Below are 26,161 nucleotides of genomic sequence, written 5' to 3'. Positions count from 1 at the left end.
TGCAGTGTGTGACTTTGAGCAGTCTGCTTAATCTTTTTGATGATCTTTTTTTTCCTCTGTGAAATTACTGCTCTAACTAATATATATGGGATGTAAGATAATTTATGTGAAAGTGTCTGGTATATGGCATACTCTTAGTAGATGCTATTTTCTTTTGCTTCTGTGATTTCCACTCAATAGAAGTATGGACCAGGACAAAACAAGTTCAGAATCTAAAGGTAATTAGAGACCTCCCTTCGTTAATTAACCAGGTAAATTCATATCTAGAAAATATTTTTTTTCATTTAGATTATGAATCTTCAGAAAATTTTCAATTGCTATAATTTTTCACATTATAGCCTGGGCAAATTGCTCATTTTACTTGCTCACTGAAACAGTTTATACTTTTCAGTCATTAACATTGGAAATATGGAGCACAATCTGACATAAAACATGCAACTGGTACATGAATTCTGACTCAAATCTTACCACATTGTCATGATCTGAGTTATGTAGCTAAAAGAATTGAAGTCCTTTAAATAAAGGATTCATTGCAGTGATTTAGAGTAAGATAATCAGTAAGTAAAATTTTTGGTAGTATTCCATATGTGGGATCTTGCTTGCTAAAAAGTGCATATTGATATGGGATGAGAGTAGGGATTAGGTGCTATTTGATGGCATTAGGCCAGGAGACTCAAGATTAGCAACATTGTTTCTCCAGGCCCAGCTACCCTGTTCTGTGAGGTACTTTGAAAAAGCCCTACACATAAAGAATAGTAGCAACAGAAGGAAAATAAGCATTACATTTTAAAAGCTCTGATTAGCTGGCTGGAGCACTAGGCAAAAGACCCAAGGAATCTTACCCCTTGCTGCCCTTCATCTATCCTCAAACTGGAATGTTTTGGATTTAAGATATAGTTGACTGGACTACCTCTCTGTAATCATTCTTTCATAAAATTACATCCAAGTGAAATATATAGGCTATTATGTATAAGAAGATGGGGAAAATAATTTTCCTTAAAATCACCTACTTTGATCCTGTGCTTACAAGAAGAAAGGAAGCTGAAAGTACTGCATACCTATTATTCTGTTACCACATTTTCTTTTTGCTTTTTTGGAAGCAAGAAAAATGTTCTCCTTTCTGCTTTTCATACACAAATGATTTTTTATAGTTTTATTAACTTTTAATTGACAATAACTGCAGTACAATCTGATGTTTCAATACATGGATACATTGTGGAATGACCAAATGAGGCCAGTTGACATATTTATCACCTTGAATACCTATTGCTTCTTTGTAGTGAGAACATTTAAAATTCATTCTTTTTTTCCTCCAAGATGGCAGACTAGAGGCTTTTCCAGCACACCTCTCTCACTTGAAAGAAGCAAAATAGTGTGTAGAGAGTCAAACCTTGAACTTTCATCCAAAAAAGAGCAGGGGAATTCAATAGAAGTGTAAAATAAAACTTTAGATTCTGGGAAAGAGAAGGTGGGTCAGTAGCCTGCATTGTTGAGTCCAGCTAAAATCCACAAATGAATCTCCAGTATAGGAGAGGGTGAGTGACCGTGTCTGCGATCCACCTTCCTATCGGGGGAAATTGTGTAATCCAGGCCAAGGGAGAGCACCTTGACCCTCCCAAGCCCTGAGTCTAACTTGGGGAGCAGCAGGGAGCCAGTGAAAAGGAATGGCTCCTAAAGTGTCACATGTACTTTCCCAGACCTGGGCACTGATAGGAGGATGGCATTATTGACCCTGGCTTATAACAAACTGCATGGGATCTTGTGAGCTAGCATGACAACAGCTGTTGGCATTAGAGAGACTCAGGTTGGGATTGGAGAACTGCAGCTTGAGTTGGGGAGGGGCTCTCACAGCCATAACTGGAGTTGGGGAAGGGATCTCACAGCCAGAACTGAGAAATGAATGTAGCATGGGCTCCAGCCACTGGTGCTAGAACTGGGATTTCCCTCTTAACAGGACCAAAACAGGAGGAATGTTGTCCAGGAGTTGTGGTTTTGACTTGGGCAGAGAGTTTTATGGCCTGGGGCAGTTTTGTGGACTGGAATCAAACTGTAGAGACTGGTAGGTGCCCCAACTGGATGCCACAATAGGGATGGGGGAATGAGCCTTTCCACATCTTGGGATTGAGTGGGAGGCAGGTTTTATTCCCTCTCACTTGGCTGTGGCACTGGGACCACCCCTCCATCCCTGTGCTGGGACCTTGGGGCAGCAGCATTGCACCACTCCTCACCTGGGCATTTCTCCAGGGACCTGGGGACTGCCCTCTGATCCCCACTGGGGCTGGCAGCCACCATTGAAGGAATTGAGTGCAAGCTTTACTGGTCCAGCTGGGCCCAGCTGTGCATCCCCCTCCCTCAGACAGCATGGTATCCAGACCACTGAGCATTTCATGGCCCAACCAATCATCTGGGACACCTAAGCACTTCTCTGGGATAATGGAAATTGGGCATAAACTGTACTGCTACCACTGCAGATGGGTCTTACCTGCAAGTGTCACCTACTTACTGGCCTAGAGGGTGGAGTGCACAGTCCATTACAGCATTTGCTGACATAACTATAGAGCACTTGGGAACAAAATAAGCTTCTTACAATCATTGCCCCTACCACCCTGGCTACTCAGGAGGTTGCTGCTACTAAAACTGGCATTTGAGAAAGCCACTGCACTAAGACTATGTCCAAGGAAGCAATACCGTCTTTACCACCGAACACACCCAGAAGAAAAGCCAAAAGAACCTACCCAACATATACTACAGTCACATTCTCAAGAAAAAGAAAAGGCCTGGGCCAATAAAAGTAAATTTAAAAATAAGAAGTACCAACTATATCTCCAGATGCACAGAAATCAGCATAATAGTACAGGAAGCATTAAAAGGCAAGGAATTATGACACCCCCAGATGAATACAGTAATTTTCTGTTAATGAATCCAAACCAAAAAGAAATCCTTAGAGTGCCAGATAGAGCATGTAGAATATTGATTTTAAAGAAACTCAATGAGATCCAAGAGAGTTCTGAAAACTAATACAAATAAATCAGAAAATCAATTCAGGATATGAACAAGAAATTTACTGAGATGATAAACATCTTAAAAAATAGCAGAACTTCTGGAAATGAAAAATTCATTGAAGAAAATACAGAATACATTTGAAGGCATCAAAAGTAGACTAGACTAAGCAGGAGAATGAATCTCAGAACTTGAACACAAGTCTTTTGCATTAAGCTAGTCAGAGAAAAAGAAAAAGAACAAAAAAGAATGCACAAGGCCTTTGAGACATAGATACCACATAAATCAATCAAACTTGTATTCCTGAGGAAGAAGAAAAAGTAAAAAGTTGAGAAAAACCTATATAAGGGAATAATTGACAAAACTTCCCTAGTCTAGCAAGAGATTTAGACATTCAGATATCAAAGTCCCAGTGATCATCAAGAAAATCAATTGCAAAACAGACTTCACCATGCCATACAATCATCAGACTGTGAAAAGGCACCGTGAAAGAAATAATTCTAAAATCAGAGGGAGAAAGCGTCTAGTTACCTATAAAGGAACCCCCATCAGACTAATAGACTTATCAGCAGAAACCTTACGACCCGAAAGAGAATGAGATGCTGTTTTCCACGTGCTAAAATAAAATGTCAGCTAAGAATGTTATATCCTGTCAGAATAAGCTTTCTAAATGGAGAAGAAATAAAGCCTTTTATAGGCAAGCAAACACTAAGGGAATTTGTCACCACTAGACCAGCCAAACAAGAATTGCACAAAGGAGTCCTAAACGTGGAAATGAAAGTATAAAACTCACAGACTTTATAAAACAATCAGACAAGGGAGCAGGAGAAAGGAATTAAATAGCAACTTGAAAGAATTCCACCAAACCAGAAAGACAAACAGAAAAAGATAGAAACAAAGAATTTATAAAAGAACTAGATAACAGTTAACAATGTGAAAGAAACAAAACCTCACATATCAATATTAACCTTGAGTGTAAATGGAATAAATGCTCCATTTAAAAGATTTAGATTGGCAGAATGGATTAAAAACATGATTTAATTATATGCTGCTTACAAGAAACTCACCTTACCCATAAAGACAAGTATAGACTGAAAGTAAAGGGATGGAAAAAGATATTCCATACCAACAGAAATGAAACATGAGCAGAGATAACTGTATTTCAATCAGATAAAATAGACATCAGATCAAAAACAGTAAAAAAAAAAAAAAAAAAAAGTAAAAGAAGGCTAGTATATAGTGATAAAGTGATCAATTCAGGAAGAGAATGTAACAATCATGTAGATAGATATAAATCATATATATACATATATAAATATGTATCTCAATCCTTGAGCACCCAAACTCATAAAACATATACTTTAGGTCTAAGGAAAGATATGGACAGCAATGCAATAATAGTGGGAGATTTTAACACCTCACTCACAGCACTAGACAGATCATCTGGACAGAAAATCGACAAAGAAACATTAGACTTAAACTATACTCTAGAACAAATGGACTCACCAAACGTACAGAATATGCTACTGAACAACTGCAGAATACACAAACTTCTCATCAGCACATCGAACATTCTCCAAGATAGACCATATGTTAGGCCACAATACAAGTCTCAATAAATTTTTAAAAATTGGAATCATATCAAGTATCTTCTCAGATCATAGCAGAATAAAATTATAAATCAATACCAGGTGGAACTTTGTAAACTATACAAATATATGGAAATTAAGCAACATGCTCCTGATGAATCTTTGGGTCAGTGATGAAGATGGAAATTAAATTTTTTTTGAAGTGAATGAAAATGGAAGCACAACACATGAAAACTCAGGGATACAGCAAAGGTAGTGCTAAGAGTAAAGTTTACAGTGTTAAATGCCTGTATAATAAAAAAAAGAAAGATCACAAATTAATAGCCTAACATCACACCTCAAGGTGCTGATTATATATAAAACAACAAACCAAGCCCAAAGTTAGCAGAAGAAAAATAAATAAGAAAGATTATAGCAGAACTAAATGAAACAGAGACATAAACAAAAAATAGGAACGGTCAATGAAACAAAAGGGATTTTCTTTTTTGTTTTGTTTTGTTTTTGTTTTGGAGACCAGGTCTCATTCAGTCTCCCAGGCTTGTGTGCAGTGGTGCAGTTATGGCTTACTATGGCCTTGAACTCCTAGGCTCAAGCAATCTTCCCACCTCAGCCTCCTGAGTACCTGGGACTATAGGCACATACCACCATGCTCAACAATTTGTAAAAAATTTAAAAAAAAAATGTTTTTCAGAGATTGGACCTTACTATATTACCCAGACTGGTCTTGAACTCTTCTGCTCTTGACCTCCCAAAGTGATGGGTTTACAGGTGTGCGTGACTGCACCCAGCCAAAATACTGCTTTTGAAAAGATAAACAAAATTGATAAACCACTACCTAGACTAACCAAGGAAAAAGAGAGAAGAACCAAATAAACAAAAGGAGAAATGAAGAAAGCGACATTATAAACGATACCACAGAAGTACAAAAGGCCATCAGAGACAATTTTGAACAACTATATGTTCACAAACTAGAAAACTTAGAGAAAATAGATATATTCCTGGAAACACACAAGCTCCCATTTGAACCAGGAAGAAATATAAATCCTGAATAGATCAATAACGTGTTGTGAGACTGGACAAGTAATTACAAGTCTCCCAACAAAAAAGAGTACAGTGCCAGATGAATTCAGAGCCATATTCTACCAAACATACAAAGAAGAACTGGTACCAGTCCTCCGGAAACTGTTTACAATAATTGAGGAGGTGATAATTCTTCCTAACTCATTCTGTGAAGCCAGTATCATGCTGATACCAAAAGCATATAAGGACACAACAAAAAGAGAAGACTACAGATAAATATCCCTGATTAACATACATGCAAAAATCCTAAGCAATATACTAGCAAGCCAAATCAAACAGCACATCAAAAAGATAGTACAGCATCAAGTGGGTTTTATACCACATATGCAAGGATGCTTTACCATATGTGAACCAATTAATGGGCTTCATCACATAAACATAATTAAGGAAAAAAACATAGAATCACCTCAATAGATGCAGAAAAGGCATTTGATAAAATTCATCCACACTTCATGATAAAAAGCCTTAACCAATTAGGCATAGAAGGAACATACCTCAAAATAATAAAAGCCATGTGTGCCAAACCAATAGCCAATATCATACTGAATGAGGAAAATGTCAAAACATTCCCTTTAAGAACTGGAAATAAGATAATGATTCCCACTTTCACCACTCATATTCAGCATAATGCTGTAAGTCTTAGCCAGTGCAATTAAGTAAGGCAAAGAAATAAAAGGCATCTAAATTGAAAAGAGAAAGTCAATATATCTCTGTTGATGATATGACCTCATATCTAGAAAACCCTCAAGATTTGATTTAAAAAAAACCCTTAGATTTGATAAATGAATTTAGGAAAATTTCAGGTTACAAAGGAAATGTACAAAAATCAGTATCATTTTTATACCTTTATAATGATCAAGGTGAGAACCAAATAAAAAAGGCAATTTCATTTACAATAACTATGAAAAATGTAAAATAACTAGGAATATATTTGACCAAAGAAGTGAAAGATGTCTACAAGGAAAACTTGACAACAGCCTGATGAAAGAAATTTTTGATGACACAAACAAATGTAAAAACATCCCATGCTTATAGATCAGAAATTTACTATAATTAAAATGACCGTATTGCCTGATACGGTTTGGCTGTGTTCCCACCCAAATCTCATCCTGAATTGTACTTCCCATAATTCCCATCAGTCATGGGAGGGACCCAGTGGGAGTTATTTAATGATGGGGGCAGTTAGCCTCATGCTGTTTTCCTGATAGTGAGTTCTCACAAGATCTGATGGTTTTATAAGGGGCTTTCCCACTTTGCTCTGCACTTTTTGCTGCTGTGCTGCTGCCATGTGAAGAAGCATGTGTTTGTTTCCCCCTTTGCCATGATTGTAAGTTTCCTGAGGCCTCCGGAGCCCTGTGGAACTGTGAGTCAATTATACCTCTTTCCTTTTTCAATTAACCAGCCTCAGATATGTCCTTATGGCAGCGTGAGAATGGACTAATACAGTCAATTGGTACTGGCAGAGTGAGGTGCTGCTGTAAAAATATAGATGTGACATTGGAACTTGGTAACAGACAGACTTTGGAACAGTTTGGAGGGCTCAGAAGATGAGAAAGTTTGGTACTTCCTAGAGACCTGTTGAATAGCTTTGACCAAAAGGCTGATAGTGATATGGACAATAAAGTCCAAGCCGAGGTGGTCTCAGATGGAGATGAGGAATTTGTTGGGAACTAGAGTAAAGGTCACCCTTGCTATGCAAAGAGACTGGTGGCATTTTGCCCCTGCCCTGGAGATCTGTGGAACTTTGAACTTGAGAGAGATGATTTAGGCTATCTGGTGGAAGAAATTTCTAAGCAGCAAAGTGTTCAAGAAGCAGCAGAGCATAAAAGTTTAAAAAATTTGCAGCCTGATGATGTAGTAGAAAAGACAAACTGATTTTTTGAGGAGAAATTCAAGCCGGTAGCAGAAGTTGGCATAATAATGAGGAGCCAAATGCTAATCACCAAGAAATGGGGAAGATGTCTCTAGGGCATGTCTGAGACTTTCTGGCAGCCCCTCTCATCACAGACTCAGAGGCCTAGGAGGGAAAATGGTTTCCTGGGCCGGGTCCAGCACTGCACTTCTGTGTGCAGTCTCGGGACTTGGCACCGGGGTCCCAGCTGTTCCAGACATGGCTAAAAAGGGCCAAGGTACAGCTTGGGCCATGGCTTCAGAGGGTGGAATCCCCAAGCCTTGGCAACTTCCACATGGTGTTGAGCTTGTGGGTGCACAGGAGTCAAGAATTGAGGTTTGGGAACCTCCACCTAGATTTCAGAAGATGTATAGAAATGCCCGGATGTCCAGGTAGAAGTTTGGAATTATTTGTTTTCTTGTTACTGAGTATTTGAGTTCCTTGTATGTTTTGGATATTGGCCCCTTATCTAACATGATTTGCAAATATCTGTCAATCTGTGGGTTGTCTCTTCACTCTGTTAGTTGTTTTCTCTGCTGTGCAGAAGCTTTTTAATTTGATGTAATCTCATTTGTCTATTTTTGCTTTCATTACCTGTGCTTTTGGGGTCGTATGCAAGAAATCTCTGCCCATTCCAACATCATGGAACTTTTCCCCTGTTTTTACTAGTAGTTTTACAGTTTCAAGTCTTAAATTTAAGAATTTAATAAATTTTGAGTTGATTTTTCTGTAACCAGTGAAAAAGAGTCTATTTTTATTTTTCTTTATATTGATATACAGTTCTCCTTATACCATTTAAAGAAGACTATCCTTTCTGCATTGTACATCTTTTTTGGAAGTTAATTGACCATAGATATTTGGGTTTACTTTTGGGCTCTCTATCTTATTCCATTGTTTGATGTGTCTGTTTTGAGTATCATGCTGTTTTAATTATTATAGTTTATAATATATTTTAAAATTCAGTAAGGTAATGCCTCCAGCTTTGCTCCTTTTCCTCAAGATTACTTTGGCTATTCAGGGTCTTTTGTGGTTCCACATGAATTTTATGGTTGTTTTTTTCTATCTCTGTGAAAAATAGTATTGGAATTTTGATAGGGGTTGCACTGAGTCTGTAAATTGCTTCGTGTAGTATGGATATTTTGACAATATTAATTTTTCCAATCCATGAACACAGGACATTGTTCCATTTATTTGTATCCTCTTCAATTTCTTTTATCAATGTTTTATAGTTTTCAGTGTACAGATTTTTTGAAACTTTTTTTCCCATAAGTTATTGGGATACAGGTGGTATTTGGTTACATGAGTACGTTCTTTAATGGTGATTTGTGAGATTTTGGTGTATCCATCAGCAGAACAGTATAGACTGCACCAAACTTGCAGTCTTTTATCCCTCACCCCCTCCCACTATTGCCCCCAAGTCCCCAAAGTCCATTGTATCATTCTAATGCCTTTGCATCCTCATAGCTTAGCTCCCACATATCAGTGAGAACATACGACGTTTGGTTTTTCATTTCTGAGTTACTTCACTTAGAATAATAGTTTCCAGTCTCATCCAGGTCACTGAAAATGCTGTTAACTCATTCCTTTTTTTATGGCTGAGTAGTATTCCATTATACACACACACACACACACACACACACACACCCCACAATTTCTTTATCCACTTGTCGATTGATGGGCATTTGGGTTGGTTCCACAATTTTGCAATTGTAAATTGTGCTGCTATAAACATGCATATGCAAGTATCTTTTTGTAATAATGACTTATTTTCCTCTGGGTAGATACCCAGTAGTGGGATTGCTGGATCAAATGGTAGTTCTACTTTTAGTTCTTTAAGGAGTCTCCACACTGTTTTCCATAGTGGCTATATTAGTTTACATTCCCACCAGGAGCATAGAAGTGTTCCCGGATCACCACATCCATGCCAACATCTACTGTTTTTTGATTTTTTGATTATGGCCATTCTTGCAGGAGTAAGGTTGTGGTTTTGATTTGCGTTTCCCTGATCATTAGTGATGTTGAGCATTGTTTCATATGTTTGTTGGCCATTTGTGTATCTTCTTTTGAGAATTGTCTGTGTTCTTTGCCCACTTTCTGATGGGATTGTTTGTTTTTTTTCTTACTGATTTGTTTGAGTTCATTGTAGATTCAGGATATAGTCCTTTGTCAGATGTATAGATTGTGAAGATTTTCTCCCACTCTGTGGGTTGCCTGTTTACTCTGCTGACTGTTCTTTTTGCTATGCAAAAGCTCTTTAGTTTAGTTAGGTCCCAGCTATTTATCTTTGTTTTTATTGCATTTTTGGGGGGTTCTTGGTCATGAAATCCTTGCCTAAGACAATGTCTAGAAGCGTTTTTCCAATGTTATCTTCTAGAATTTTTATAATTTCAGATTTTAGGTTTAAATCCTTAATGTGTCTTGAGTTAATTTTTGTATAAAGTGAGAGATGAGGATCTAGTTTCATTCTCCTACATGTGGTTAGCCAATTATCCCAGCACCATTGTTGAAAAGGGTATCCTTTCCCCTTTTTTTTTTTGGAGGTGGAGTCTTGGTGTTGTCGCCTGGGCTGGAGTGCAATGACGTGATCTCGGCTCACTGCAACCTCTGCTTCCTGTGTTCCAGCAATTCCCCTGCCTCAGCCTCCTGAGTAGCTGAGATTACAGGTGCCTGCCACCATGCCTGGCTAATTTTTGCATTTTTAGTAGAGATGGGGTTTCACCATGTGGGCCAGCTGGTCTCGAACTCCTGACCTCAGGTGATCCACCCATCTCAGCCTCCCAAAGTGCTAGGATTACAGGCGTGAACCACCATGCCTGGCCCCTTTCCCCACTTTATGTTTTTGTTTGCTTTGTTGAATATCAGTTGGCTGTAAGTATTTGGGTTTATTTCTGTGCTCTCTATTCTGTTCCATTGGTCTATGTGCCTATTTTTATACCAGTACCATGCTGTTTCGATGACTACGGCCTTATAGTATAGGTTGGAATCAGGTAATGTGATGCCTCCAGATTTGTTCTTTTTGCTTAGCCTCGCTTTGACTATGCAGGCTCTTTTTTAGTTCCATATGAATTTTAGAATTGTTTCTTTTATTCTGTGAAGAATGATGGTCATATTTTGATGGGGATTTTATTGAAGGCAGTATGGTCATTTTCACAATACTGATTCTACCCATCCGTGAACATGGGATGTGTTTCCATTTGTTTGTGTTGTCTATGATTTCTTTCAGCAGTGTTTTGTAGTTTTCCTTGTAGAGGTCATTCAACTCCTTTGTTAGGTATTTTCCTAAGTATTTTAGTTTTTTTTCAGCTATTGTAAAAGTGGTTGAATTCTTGACTTGGTTCTCTGCTTGGTCGCTGTTGGTGTATAAAAGAGCTACTGATTTGTGTACATTAATCTTGTATCTGGAAACTTTGCTGAATTATCAGTTCTAGGAGCTTTCTGGAGGAGTCCTTAGGGTTTTCAACGTAAACAATCATACTGTCAGCAAGTGGTGACAGTTTGACTTTGTCTTCACCAATTTGGATGGCCTTCATTTCTTTTTCTTGCCTGATTGTTTTGGGTAGGACTTCCAGTACTGTGTTGAAGAGGAGTAGTGAGTGTGGGCATCCTTGCCTTTTTCCAGTTCTCAGAGGGAATGCTTTCAACTTTTCCCCATTCAGTATTATGTTGCCTGTCAGTTTGTCATAGATGGCTTTTATTACATTAAGGTATGTCCCTTTTATGCCGATTTTACTGGGAGTTTTAATCATAAAGCAATACTGGATTTTGTTGAATGCTTTTTCTACATCTATTGAGATGATCATGTGCTTTTTGTTTTTAATTCTGTTTATGTGGTGTATCACATTTATTGACTTGCATACATCCCTGTATCCCTTCTATGAAACCCACTTGATCATGGTGGATTATCTTTTTGATATGTTGTTGGATTCAGTTAGAGAGTAGTTTGTTAAGGATTTTAGCATCTATATTCATCAAGGTTATCAGTCTGTAGTTTTCATTTTTGGTTATCTGCTTCCCTGGTTTTGGTATTAAGGTGATGCTGGCTTCATAGAATGAATGAGGGAGGGTTCTTTCTTTCTCTATCTTGTGGAATAGTGTCAAAAGGATTGGTACCAATTCTTTGAATGTCTGGTAGAAATCTGATGTGAATCCATCTGGTCCTGGACTTTTTTTTTGTTGGTAAGTTTTAAATTACCATTTCAATCTCGCTGCTTGTTATTGATCTGTTCAGGGTATCAAAGTCTTCCTGATTCAAGCTGGGAAGGTTGTATTTTTTCCAGGAATCTATCCATCTCTTCTAGGCTTTCTAGTTTATGTGCATAAAGGTGTTCACAGTAGTCTTGAATGATCTTCTTTGTATTTCAGTGGTGTCAGTTGTAATATCTCCTGTTTCATTTCTTAGTGAAGTTATTTGGATTTTCTCTCTTCTTTTCTTGGTTACTCTTGCTAATGGTCTATCCATTTTATTTATCTTTTCTAAGAACCAGCTTTTTGTTTCATTTATCTTTTGTATTTTTGTTTGTTTGTTTCAATTTCCTTTAGTTCTACTCTAATCTTGGTTATTTCCTTTCTTCTGTGGGGTTCGGGGTTGGTTTGTTCTTGTTTCTCTAGTTCCTTGTGGCATGACCTTAGAATGTCAGTTTGTGTTCTTTCTGTCTTTTTGATGTAGGTGTTTAGGGCTATGAAATTTCCTGCTAGCACTGCCTTTGCTGTATCCCAGAAGTTTTGGTAGGTTGTGCCATTATTGTCATTCAGTTTGAAGAATTTTTTAATTTCCATCTTGATTTCATTTTTAACCCAATGCTCATTCAGGAGCAAGTTATTTAATTTCCATGAATTTGCATGGGTTTTGAAGATTCCTTTTGGAGTTGATTTCCAATTTTATTCCACTGTGGTCTGGGAAAGTGCTTGATGTAATTTCAATTTTCTTGAATTTATCGAGGCTCTTTTTATGGCCTATCACATGGTTTCTCTTGGAGAAATTTCCATGCACTGTTGAATAGAATGTGTATTCCGTGGTTGTTGGATGAAATGTTCTGTATATATCTGTTAACATTCATTTGTTCCAATGTATAGTTTAAATCCATTGTTTCTTTGTTGACTTTCTGTCTTGATGACCTGTCTAGTGCTGTCAGTGGAGTATTGAAGTTCCCCACTATTATTGTGTTGCTGTCTATCTCATTTCTTAGGTCTATTAGTAATTGTTTCATAAATTTGTGATCTCCAGTGTTAGGTGCATATATGTTTAGGATTGTGATATTTTCCTGTTGGACAAAGCCTTTTACCATTATATAATGTCTTTCTTTGTCTCTTTTAACTGCTGTTGTTTTAAAGTTTGTTTTGTCTGATACAACAGTAGTTACCCCTGCTCACTTTTGGTATCCATTTTCATGAAATACCTTTTTCCACTGCTTTACTTTAAGTTTATGTGAGTCCTTATGTGTTAGGTGAGTGTCCTGAAGGGAGCAGATATTTGGTTGGTGAGTCCATCCATTCTGTGGTTCTGTATCTTTTAAGTGGAATATTTAGGCCATTTACATTCAATGTTAGTATTGAAGTATGAGGTACCATTGCATTCATTGTGCTCTTTGTTGCTTGGGTAATTTGGTATTTTTGTTTATTGTTTTTGCTTTTTAAGTCGTATTTTGCTTTATAGGTCCTGTGTGATTTATGCTTTAAAAAGTTTCTGTATCAATGTGTTTCCGGGATTTGTTTCAAGATTTAGAGCTTCTTTTAGTAGTTCTTGTTGTGGGTGGCCTGGTAATGGTGAGTACTCTCAGCTTTTGTTTGTCTGAAAACGACTGTATCTTTTGTTCATATATGATGCTTAGTTATGCTGGATAAAAACTTCTTGGCTGATAATTTTTTTGTCTGAGGAGGTGGAAGAAACCCTTCTAGCTTGTAGAGTTTCTGCTGAGTTATACGCTGTTAATCTGATAAGTTTTCCTTTATCGGTTACCTAGTGCTCCGTCTCATAGCTCTTGAGATTTTTTTCCTTTGTCTTAACTTTTGATAACCTGATGACAATGTGCCTAGGTGATGATCTTTTTGCAATGAATTTCCCAGGTGTTCTTTGTGCTTCTTGTATTTGGATGTCTAAGTCTCTAGCAAGGCTGGGGAAGTTTCCCTTGATTATTCTCCCAAATATGTTTTCCAAGCTTTTAGAATTATTTTCTTCCTCAGGAACACCAATTAGTCTTAGGTTTGGTTGTTTTACATAATTCCAGACTCGTTGGAGGCTTTGCTCATATTTTCTTTTTTTTTTTTCTTTGTCTTTGTTGGATTGGGTTAATTTGAAGACCTTGTCTTTGAGCTCTGAATTTCTGTCTTCTACTTGTTCGATTCTATTGCTGAGACTTTCCAGAGCATTTTGCATTTCTAAAAGTGTTTCCAAAGTTTTCTGAATTTTTGATTGTTTTTTCTTTAAGCTGTCTATTTTGTTGAATATTTCTCCCTTCACCTCTTGTATCATTTTTTGACTTCCCTGCATTGAGCTTCACCTTTCTTTGGTGCCTCCCTGATTAGCTTAGTAACTAACATCCTAAATTCTTTTTCAGGTAAATCAGAGATTTCTTCTTGGTTTAAATCCATTGCTGGTGAACTAGTGTGATTTTTTGGGGGTGATAAAGAGCTTTGTTTTGTCATATTACCAGGGTTGGTTTTCTGATTCCTTCTTATTTAAGTAGGCTCTGTCAGAGGGAAGGTCTAGGGCTGCATGCTGTTATTCAGCTTCTTTTGTTCCACAGGGTGTTCCTTTGATGTAGTACTCTCCCCCTTTTCCTATGAATGTGGCTTCCTGTGAGCTGAACTGCTGTGATTGTTGTCTCTCTTCCGGGTCTAGCCACCCAGCGAGTCTACTCAGCTCTGGGCTGGTATTGGGGGTTGTCTCCACAGAGTCCTGTGATGTGAACCGACTATGGGTCTCTCAGCTCGTGGAGGTGGTGGTAAGAGGTTGCAATGAACTCCGTGAAGGTTCTCAGCTTTGGTGGTTTAATGCTCTATTTTTGTGCTGGTTGGCCTCCTGCTGGGAGGTGGCACTTTCCAGAGAGCATCGGCTATGGTAGTATGGAGAGGAACTGGCAGTGGGCAAGGCCCTAGAACTCCCAAGAGTATATGCCCTTTGTCTTTAGCTACCAGGGTGGGTAGGGAAGGACCATAAGGTTGGGGCAGGGCTAGGTGCGTCCGAGCTCAGACTCTTCATGGGCAGGTCTTGCTATGCTGCTGTGGGGGATGGGGGTGGGATTCCCAGGTCACTAAAGTTGTGTACCTAAGAAGATTATGGCTGCCTCTGCAGAGTCATGCATGTTGTCAGGGAAGTAGGGGAAAGCTGGCAGTCACAGGCCTCACCCAGCTCCCATGCAAACTGAAGGGCCAGTGACACTCCCACCATGGCCCCCAAAGCAGCCTTGAGTCTTTTTCCAGGCTGTGGGCAAGATGGACTTGAAAACTTGCCCCGGGCTACCTGCCTCCAGTTGAGAAAGAAAGAGCTTGGTTCTTACCTGCCTGTGGAGTCTGCGCACTGGATTTGCACCCTCCCCTGAGGTCTGGCCAGGAGGCTCTTGCCCCATTCAAATTGTTACAAAGTTCAAAAAGAGATTTCCTTCTCCCTGTGTAGTTTTACCCCCTGCTCCTCTGGCTGCCCTCCTGATGGATGCTTGTGGTGCCAGGCAGGAATGGGCTGCTTGGGGACCCCGTGAGCTCCTAGAGCCTTTCTGCTGCTTCCTCTACCCCTGTATTTTGCCCACCTCTCTAAATTGACTCAACTCCAGATAAGGTTGGAAACTTCTCCTGCAAACAGACCTGCAGTTTCTCCAGTGCAGGTGTGTGTTTGGGAGCGGAGAGTCTCCCTTTCCCATTTCTGCAGTTGCAGCACTCATAGTATTTGGTGTGTCTCCCAGGTTCTGCAGAAGCAGTCTGCTTCCTTCAAAGGGTCTGTGGGTCCTTTCGGGATTGGTAGTTTGTTCTTGCAGTCGATCTGGAGCTTAAATTCACAATGCAAGCCTGCATGCTGCTCTGTCCGGAGCTGCAATCTAGTCCTGCTTCCTGTCCACCATGATGATCCTTCAGTGTACAGACTTTTGACCCCCTGGTAAAATTTACTCCTCTGTACTTTTTGGATATGATTGTAAGTGGGATTGCTTTCTTAGTTTCTTTTTCAAACAGCACATTGTTAATGTACAGACATACTTCTGATTTTTGTAAATTGATTTTGTATCTCGCAACTTTACTGAATTTTTTATCACTTCTAACGGTTCTTTGGTGGAGTCTTTACAGTTGTTTTTATATGAGATCGTGTTGTCAGCAAGCAGAGACAATTTCACTTTTTCCTTTCCTAATTGAATGCCTTTTATTTATTTTCCTTGCCTAGTTGCTCTGGCTAGGACTTCCAATATTATGTTGCACAGAGGTGGTGAGAGTGTGCATCCTTGTATTATTCCTTATCCTAGAGGATAAGTCATCTTGTTTTCACCATTGAATATGTTGAAAAGTCATCATGTTTTCACTGTTGAATGTTGAAAAGTCATCATGTTTTCACTGTTGAATGTATTAGGTGTGGGCTTCTTATATACGGACTTTGTTGTGTTGAGGAACATCCTCAATTTGTTGAGAGTTTTTATCGTGAAAGGAGGTTGAATTTTGTCAAATGCTTTCTGTGCACCTGTTGACATTATCATATGTTTTTTGTCCTTCATTCTACCAATATTGTGAATCACATTTATTGGTTTGTGAATGTTGATCATCTTCACATCCCAGAGATAAGTCCCATTTGATCGTGGTGAATGGTCCTTTAATGTACAGTTGAATATAGTTTGATAGTATTTTGTTGGTAGTATTTGTTGCTCTTTGTTCATCAGTGATACTGACCTGTACTTTTCTGATAGTGACTTTGTCTGGCTTTGGTATCAGGGTAATTCTGGTATTTTCTGCTATGAAATTCACTCTTAGAACTGCTTTTGCTACCCCCATAAATTTTGCCATGTTGTGTTTCCATTTTTGACTTAGTGTTTTGATTTTTAAATTTCCCTTTTAACTTCTTTGACTAAATAGTTGTTCAGGAGCATAATGTTTACTTTCCATACAGTTGGCAATTTTCCTGATTTCTCCTGTTATATACTTCTAGTTTTATGCCATTTTGGTTGGAAAAGATACTTGATATGATTTTGATACTTTTACATTTGCTAAGTTTTCTTTGTGGCTTAACACGTGATATATCTGGGAGAATATTCTGCATCCACTTGAGAAGAATGTGTATTCCATTGCTGTTGGGTAGCATGTCATGTACATGTCTATTATGCCCATTTGGTCGAAAGTGTAGTTCAAATCCAGTGTTTCCTTATTGATTTTATATCTGGGTGATCTGTCTTTTGTTGTAAGTAGGGTACTGAAATATCCTGTTATTGTGTTGCAGTGTGTGTCCTTTCAGATCTCTTAATGCTTGCTTTATTTCTTCATCTTTTTTTTTTTGGCAGGATTTTGCCCTGTTGCCCAGGCCGGAGTGCAGTGGCACAATCACAGCTCACTACAGCCTCAACTTCCCAGGCCCAAGCAAACAGCTGGGACCACAGGTGTGCACTACCATACCTGGCTGTTTTAAGTTTTTGTAGAGCTGGGCTCTCCCTATGTTGCCCATGCTGGTCGTGAACTCCTGGGCTCAAGTAATCCTCCTGCCTTGGCCTCCCAAAGTGCTGGGATTATAGTCATGAGTCACCATGCCCAGCCTGCCTTATATATTTAGATGCTCTGCTATTGGGTGCGTGCACACACACACACGCACATACATATTTATGTATATATTTACATGTATATTTATACTTACAAATATATGTATATATTTACATACATATATTTATATATTTACATATATTTACATATATTTATACTTGCTCCTTTTAATGAATTAAACCCTTTGCCACAATAGAATGACCTTCTTTGTCTCTTTTTACAGTTTTGACTTAAAGTCTATTTTTTTTCTGAAATAGGTATACCTACCTCTGTCTTTTGTTTTCTATTAGAAAGAAATATATTTTTCCCTCTCTTCATTTTTAGTCTAGGAGTATCCTTTAAGATGATGTGAATTGTAGACAGCATATAGTTGGGTCTTATTTTTTAGTACATACATTTGCTCTGTGCATTGTGACTGAAAAATTTTGTCCATTTACTTTCAAAGTAATTATTGGTAGTTGAAGACTTACTAGTGCCATTTTGTTAATTGTTTTCTGGTTGTTTTGCATATCCTTTGTTTCTGCTTTTCTCTGTTGCTTTCTTCCTTTGAGGCCTGATGGCTTTCTGCTGTAGTATGCTTTGGATCTTTCCTTTTTATCTTTTGTATATCAAATATAGGCTTTTGCTTTGTGATTATCCTGAAGCTTACATAAATCATCTTATACTTATAATGTGGTGTTTATCTTGGAAACAACTAAATTTTGATTACATACAAAATGTTAAACTTTTACTCCCCTTCCTCTCACATTTTATGTTTTTGAGGTATCACTTTCATCTTTTTATAATTTGTATCCCTCAACAAATTATTGCAGCTTTAGTTGTTTTTAATAGCTTTGTCTTTTAACCTTTATACTAGAGATATAATGGATTTACCCACTGCCATAACAGTAGCAGTGTTTTGGTTTTGACCGTGTAGTTGTTTTTTATCACTGGGTTTTATACTTTCATATGTTTTTGTATTACTAACTAGTGTCCTCTTCAGCTTGAAGAACTCCCTTGGCAGTTCTTTAAGGCAAGTCTAGTGGTGACAAACTCATCTTTTTTTGTCTGAGAAAGTATTTATCACCTCTTCATTTTGAAAAATAGGATTGCTTGGGGATTGGCGGTGTTTTTTCTTTCTGGATTTTGCATATATCATCCTATACTCTTCTGGCTTGCAAGGTTTCTGCTGAAAAATTCATTGACAGTTGCATGGTGGTTCCCTTATAAATGATGTTCACTTTTCTCTTGCTGCTTTTAACACTCCATTTGCTTTTAGCTTTCGACAATTTGATTTTGATATAGCTTGGTCTCTTTTGATTCATCTTATTTGGTGTATTTTGTGCTTCCTGGATCTGGCTTTCTATTTTCTTTTCCAGTCTTGGAATTTTTCTGCTACTATTTCTTTGAATATGTTTTCTGTTTCTTTCCTTCTCCAGTCTGCTTCTTGTACACTGATAATATGTAACCTATCTTTTTTTTTTTTTTTTTTTTGAGACAGAGTCCTGCTCTGTAGCCCAGGCTGGAATGCAATGGTGTGATCTCGGCTCACCGCACCTCCGTCTCCGGGGTTCAAGCAATTCTCCTGTCTCAGCCTCCTGAGTAGCTGGGATTACAGGCGCCCACCACAATGCCTGGATAATTTTTGTATTTTAGTAGAGATGGGGTTTCATCATGTTGTAGCCAGGCTGGTCTCTACTCCTGACTTCTGGTGATCTGCCTACCTTGACCTCCCAAAGTGCTGGGATTACAGGCATAAGCCACCGCGCCCGGCCTTATGTAACCTATCTTTACTTTTTCATTATTTTTTCTTTTTGTTCCTGAGATTGAATGATTTCTGGTGATCTGTCTTCAAGCTCATTGATCTTTCCTTCTGCTTGATTAGTCTGCTACTCAACCCCTCTGTTGAATTTGTTAGTTAGGGTTCAGTTATAGTATTCTTCAGTCTATAACTTTTGCTCAGTACTTTTTATTACTTTCTATCTTTTTTGTATCAATGCTCTCATTTTGTTTTTGTATTGCTCTCCTGACTTCATTGAGGATCTGTAATACCATTAATTTGAATTCCCTGTGAGATAAACTATAAATCTCCAATTAATTCAGATTGGTTTCTGTAGATTTACCGTGTTCCTTTATTTGGGAAGAAGATAAATCTTGATCTTAATTTCCCTTGACTCTCTGTTATGATTTCTTATTTTTTATTTTTTTGAGACAGTGTCTTACTCTGTCACCCAGACTGGAGTGCAGTAGTGCTATATCAGCTCACTGCAACCTCTGTCCCCTAGGCTCAAGTGATTCTCTTGCCTCAGCCACCTGAGTAGCTGGGATTACAGGCATGCACCACCACACTCAGCTAATTTCATATTTTTAATAGAGACGAAGTCTCACCATGTTGGCCAGGCTGGTCTTGAACTCCTGACCTCAAGTGATCCACCTGCCTTGGCCTCCCGAAGTGCTGGGATTATAGGCGTGAGCCACTGTGCCCAGCCGTCTGTTATGACTTCTAATTAAAAAGAACTACATGTATCAAATAGGCATGGTAAGACATCCAAACATTATAAAAAGGCATGTGGATGAAAAATGGGCCTTCCTAATACTCCAGATCTCTAGTCTGTCTCTCCTAATGAAACAAACAAAACAACAACAACAACAGATATTTTATGTACCATTAGGCTAGGAGATGGAAATACAAGAATAATAAAATAATGTAGTCTCTGCCCTGAAATGTTTTTAGTGTTGTAAAGAAGATAGACACCAGAATATGCAGTTACAGCATTGTTAATTTTAGAATAGGGAAGTCCAAGTTCTGATAGGGAATTCCAGGTTACTCTCCCAACAATAGGCAAGAGAAGTATGCATGGCAATTTAATGAAAGTGAGGTCCGTAGAGGTTAGGTAAATTGCCAGAAGTCACAGTTTTGTAAATTATAGAGATAGGATTTTGGAACACATCTGTTTGAATCAAAGTTCATATTATTTCTGAGAACTACTTGATTTATCGGTAGGGTGCTTCAGCTTCAGTTTTACTTTCTGTAATGTCTGAGGAGAGAAACTTAGTGACAAGAGGGAATTTCCCAGCTACAAAAAGGCAGTATTGGAAAAATATTTTTTATTAATAGACATTACATAGGAAATTCCATTTTCGTTTTATATTTTACTTGGCAGGTTTCCAAGAATGTGGAAGGACATGTAACTAGTAGTTTTGTTTGCATTAAAACATTTTAGCCTTTGAATTTAGCAGGATAATTTGCTTTTTAATTTTTTTTCAGAATTCAAAATTACATTTTTCATCTGTCACTCCTGGGTTGTAAACAAAATATACTAAGGTATATTAACTTTTTAGGCAACACACACACACATTTTTTTTTCTTAAGAGGTGACTGTGAATGGAGGTTATAAGTTCAGTAACCTTATTAGCATCCTGTTTTGGGCACATATAGTTGTGGAAGAAGGCGGAGCTTTTCTTATTGTAGTAGCCTGTGTAATCTAGGTCATCACAGGGCAGGCTGGTGCAATTATCTGGAAAGGGGAACTATGACAGCATCAGGGATCCAACGTCAGCAGCTGAACATGACAAAACTCTGGAGTTTATTGGGAAATAAAGAGCACTCAGAAATCTTCTTTGGCTCAATTTTAATAGTTGTCAAACAGAATAGAAATGTCTGCCCTTCCAGGGCAGCCATTTTTGCACAACTCCAGTGGGGACATTATTCACAATGGGGAGGTATCATTCACGTGGAATACCTGATCAATGGGGCCCCTGGAGTTGTGCAATGTGGAGGTACTGTGGTCTATTTATCTTCCAAGATTGTTCTGAGAGGCTCAAGTTACACAATGAATATATAAGGACTTTATAAACTTGTCAATGTATGTAAATAATGACAATAATAGTTGCTGTTTTCTGGCCAGTTCAGCTCTTTGAGCAAAGCTTTCTTACCTAGTTTGCACTACTGGCCAAGACTTGGCTTAGCACACAGAATGAAGCTGTGGAGTTCTCTTGTTGAATATATACATTTTCACAGAACACAAACTTCACACATGATCTCTTTGTGACCATAACGGAGCAAGACAGAAATTAGACTACTTCCTGATCATTTCAGAACAGAGAAAAATAAGAACACTGTCTAATCCATGAAAATGAGTGAACATTCCCCTTTCCTTGCTAATAATGAATATCTGCTGATTCTTTCCAATTATAGCATTAGCTTACTTTATTCCTGTCAGGCCTCAGAGCCCAAGCCGAGCCATTGCATCCCCTGTGACTTGCACGTACACGCCCAGATGGCCTGAAGTAACTGAAGAATCACAAAAGAAGTGAAAATGTCCTGCCCTACCTTAACTGATGACATTCCACCATAAAAGAAGTGAAAATGATAGGTCCTTGCCTTAAGTGATGATATTACCTTGTGAAAGTCCTTTTCCTGGCTCATCCTGGCTCAAAGAGCTCCCCCACTGAGCACCTTGCGACCCCCCCACTCCTGCCAGTTAGAGAACAACCCCCCTTTGACTGTACTTTTCCTTTACCTACCCAAATCCTATAAAACGGTCTCTTTTCGGACTCAGCCAGCCTGCACCCAGGTGATTAAAAAGCTTTATTGCTCACACAAAACCTGTTTGGTGGTCTCTTCACACGGACGCGCATGACACTTCCTTTCAATGTTTAGATAAGAAAAATTAAGATACCTAATCAGGGAATTCCCCCTGTTTCTGTACAACATCCAGTCCACGGAAGATCCCCATTTTCTTGAAAGCTCCCCCAAATCACCTACCACAAGCTCAAATCCTGTAAGTTTTTTCTAATACCTTACTGAGATGCTCCAGGGTCCCCCATGGTATTTGTTTCTCCCCCTTGCAATGAATTAATAGACCCAGTTTTATAGAACTGCAGATGTGTTGCTGGTGGTCTTTGACTAGAGGACATTGACAAATTCATGTAGTAGTTATTACTCTGCCAGGAGCCCTCTCTCTATCTCAGTCAGATAGGTGGCTCCTCTGACTTCTCTAATGATTTTGTCTATGGCATTGCTGCTATTTCAGAGCCCGAAGCTGGACATGGAAACCAAATAACATAAATTTCCAGTTTTATTTATTTTAATATGTTTTAGAGACGGTGTCTCACTCTGTCACTTGGGTTGGAGTGTAGTGGCTCAGACATGGCCCACTGCAGCCTTGACCACTCAAGGCTCAGGTAATCCTCCCAGCTCAGCACCCCAATTAGCTGGGACTACAGGCATGCACCACCACACCTGGCTAATTTTTGTATTTTTTATAAAGACAAGTTTTCACCATATCACCCAGGCAGCTCAGGCAATCTGCCCAGCTCAGCCTCCTAAATTGCTAGGTTTTACAGGTGTGAGCCACCTTGCCAGGCTTGCAGTTTTCTTTAGATTTGCTTTGTGATAAGGTGGTAAACTTGTTAGAATAAAGGGATCATGTAAATTTCTATTTAGTGAGTAATCAAGTAGTACACACATCTGAATTAAATGTCTAAGATAGCTTAGTTATTAAGCAGCTTACATGGAAGACAGCAGAGTATACGTATGGATATTCACACAAATATTTAACAGAAACATTGTAAAGAGATTCAATAATATTCATGCTAAAATGAGAAGACTAGGGAGGTAGTGAATGAAGAGTCAAATCAGTAGTATTTTGTAGGGTATAAATTATCGAGGAAAATTTACGGAAAGAGAAGATCTGAAGGTGCAAGTTAAACGAGAAGACTATTTTTGCTATCACAGACAAGAAAAAGTTTTTCCAGAGTCTAGATAGTACATTTTTAATGTGTGGTCATGGTTAATCATGTGTGTATCCTATTATACTCTGGGGCAATAAAATGTTTTAACAGGTGAGTATCATAATATGAATTTGTAATTTTGTATTCGTAATTTGTAGGCAGATGTGCAAAGGCTGTAAAAATCTGCATAATGTGTGCCTGGCCTAAATCACACATATAAAAACGTGTTAACAGGATTGTGCTTGGTTTTAAGTTCAGTTTCTATTTTAGTACTCACATTACCCATCCTTGCTGAAACTCACTTTTCTCATTTGTAAGAGTTATAGGAGGTGTGATACGATAATGCATGTGGAAGTGCTTCAGGAACTGTGGTACATTAATTAATTTTACTTTTGGATCCTGCCTCTGCTCTATGGTTTTCTCTGTTCCAGCTTAGTGTTGTTTTCAGAGTGAACACTGTGCTAGGCACATGCAGAAAAAGTAGCAATTATTCTACCTTTAGATGTTTTCCTATTAACATAGTTTCCAAAATTACTCATCTGTGAGGTGTTCAATAAATATTTCTATACTGACTAACATATGACAGGCAGATCAGTTAATTAGATGTAATACTTTCATTCATACAGTGTAGCATGTGATCTTATACATAGAAATTGTTAAAATATGCCAAAGAGTTACCAAAATGGCTTTCAGGATCTAGCTGTGACAGTCAGTTTTGGTTTATTATCTCTTCTGTTATTTGCTGTGACTTGTACCTGTTTATATCTTGTGTGTAACATCAAATCTCTTAGCAAGAATTTAACACTCTGACTTTTAATGCAGTTAAATCTCAACCCGATTAAGGATTGTTTTCTGATACAACTCTTTCTCTAAACCTCAAAACATTTAGAGAATTCTAAGGCTCTTCATTTGCCTCAGTTACCACTCATAGCACTAATGCAACAGGTTGGCTGCTTTGGCATTATGGGATGCTTGTTTTTACTGTTGAGGTTTTGAGTATTACAAATATAGTGAAACAATAGTGAAGCACAGATTGCCCAGAAAGGGCAAAGTTTCAACATCTTCCCACAAAAACAATGATTGAATCTTTTCATTAGTTAGCTTGTAAAAAATCAGCATAAAACTAGATAATAATAGGATACCTGTTGATCTGTGAGATAAAAATATTCTTTTGAATTGCATGCTAATTTGAAAAGATAAATATTGATGCCAATGCACAGGTGATGAAGCGGGAGCCTGGGGTGTGGGGCTGACACCAGCTGGTAGGCATTGGCTAAGCCAGGACCCTGGGCTGAGTTGGATTGTGTAGGCCTTGTGACTCTATTATTAAACACAGATCCTGAGGGTGAATGACAGCATCTGTGAGATTTTTGAGTCAGTTCTGAAGTAGGTTCTCATCCAAGTTAGGCAGACATATAAAAGTAATTATAAAATGCCTATGCACTAGCCCCACCTGGAGTTGTTGCTTAGAATGAGGTAGATAGTAGCAGAAGGAGCATTCTTTTAAGCCAGTGAGAAAAAAACTGAAATAGCTTTACAGTGAGGGAAGGGACAGAATGGGGAAGTCATTTATCCTGAGCTCTTTTTTTTTTTTTTTTTTGAGACGGAGTCTCGCTCTGTCGCCCAGGCTGGAGTGCAGTGGCCGGATCTCAGCTCACTGCAAGCTCCGCCTCCCGGGTTTACGCCATTCTCCTGCCTCAGCCTCCCAAGTAGCTGGGACTACAGGCGCCCGCCACCTCGCCCGGCTAGTTTTTTGTATTTTTTAATAGAGACGGGGTTTCACCGTGTTAGCCAGGATGGTCTCGATCTCCTGACCTCGTGATCGGCCCGTCTCGGCCTCCCAAAGTGCTGGGATTACAGGCTTGAGCCACCGCGCCGGGCTATCCTGAGCTCTTAAGCATGCCAGGAGCAGATGCCTGATTTTACTCTATGGCACTTTGTGGCCCAGAAACTTTCCAGATTCTGTATTTTCCTATCTGGTTAAATTTAACTGTATTTACTTGTGTTTCAAAGCGTGAATACTTTATTTATTCTCTACTTCATTTTCTTCTCCAGTTCTTTCTAACAAGCTTCCCTAGATTTACTTGTTCTCATTTCCTAGACACTATTTGTCTTCTTCCTTCTTCTCTAGTTCATTGGAAATTTCTGCTTCTTTGAGACTGGGTTAGATTCCACTTCTTCTGACTACACCACCACCATCAATCTCATTCTCTGAACTCCTGGATCATTACTTCAACCTGAAACAATTCAACAGGTATCTATAAAGGTGGTTATTTGAGTTCCTGTTTTTAGGATTCCAAAATGATGCCAAGAGATGTAAAATAAAATGTTAATTGCATTTTTTTTTTTTTTTAAATTGAGGGGGTTAGAACTATGTAAGTCCCAAAAGAGACAAAGTGTTTAGCTCAAAGTTGTCAGATGTTGGACTCAGAAGTTTGGCTTAGGTTAATAAAATGTTTTGCTGTTTAATTTATGAAATTTTTCAAGATCAGGTCCCTGGAGGGAAAATAGCAAAAGGAATTCCTAATAGAGAAAAGTTGCAGACCGCTAATTGTATATAGATTTGGTACTTTGTTATGTGTAATAAAGTGGTTTAGAGTATGATCTCTGAAGTCAGGTAGACCTGGGTTTGCCACTTTCTATCTGTGTAACTCAGTACTTTGCATTATCTTTTGGAGTCTTGGTTTCTCACCTAGAAAGTGAGTCAAGGCAAATAATTTACTCAGCACAATGCCTGCCATATAGTAAATGTTCAGTAAATGTTATGTGTTATCATTATTGTTGCTGCATCTTATTTGCTCTTTTTTGTGGTTTATGTCCTGTATTAGGCAGAATAGTTGCCTACTGCCCCAACCCCACCAAATGTTCCAGCACCTCTGATATTACCTCACATGGCAAGAGGGCTTTGAAGATGTGATTGAGTCAAGGATCTTAAATGGGGAGATTATCCTGAATTATTCAGGTAGACCCAGTGTAATCACAAAGGTTTTTCAAAGATGGAAGAGAGGCAGAAGAGCCAGAAAAGGGTATGTGGCAATGGAGTCAGTGTCAGAGTTGGAGTGACGTGATGTGAGAAGGATTGAACCTGCTGCTTCTGGCTTTGAGGATGAAAGAAGGGGCCATAGGCCAAGGAATACAGGTGGCTTCTTTCAAGAAGCTGGAAAAG

General features: G+C 38.5%; 1 long non-coding RNA gene across 3 annotated transcripts in view; it reads left to right on the top strand.

The window, feature by feature from the left end:
* The window catches only part of LOC144330814 (uncharacterized), a 163,351-nt gene that overhangs the window by 4,455 nt on the left and 132,735 nt on the right, over positions 1-26,161 (top strand). For all 3 annotated transcript variants that reach the window (XR_013397332.1, XR_013397331.1, XR_013397330.1), the window contains exon 1: positions 1-26,161. This exon is cut by the window's left edge and continues 4,455 nt beyond it. This is a non-coding gene — a long non-coding RNA (uncharacterized LOC144330814).

This window comes from Macaca mulatta, chromosome 8, assembly GCF_049350105.2.
Source record: "Macaca mulatta isolate MMU2019108-1 chromosome 8, T2T-MMU8v2.0, whole genome shotgun sequence".
Classification (NCBI taxonomy): domain Eukaryota; kingdom Metazoa; phylum Chordata; class Mammalia; order Primates; family Cercopithecidae; genus Macaca; species Macaca mulatta.
The sequence above is the reverse complement of the archived record's forward strand: the minus strand, read 5'-3'. Positions and strand labels throughout refer to the sequence as shown.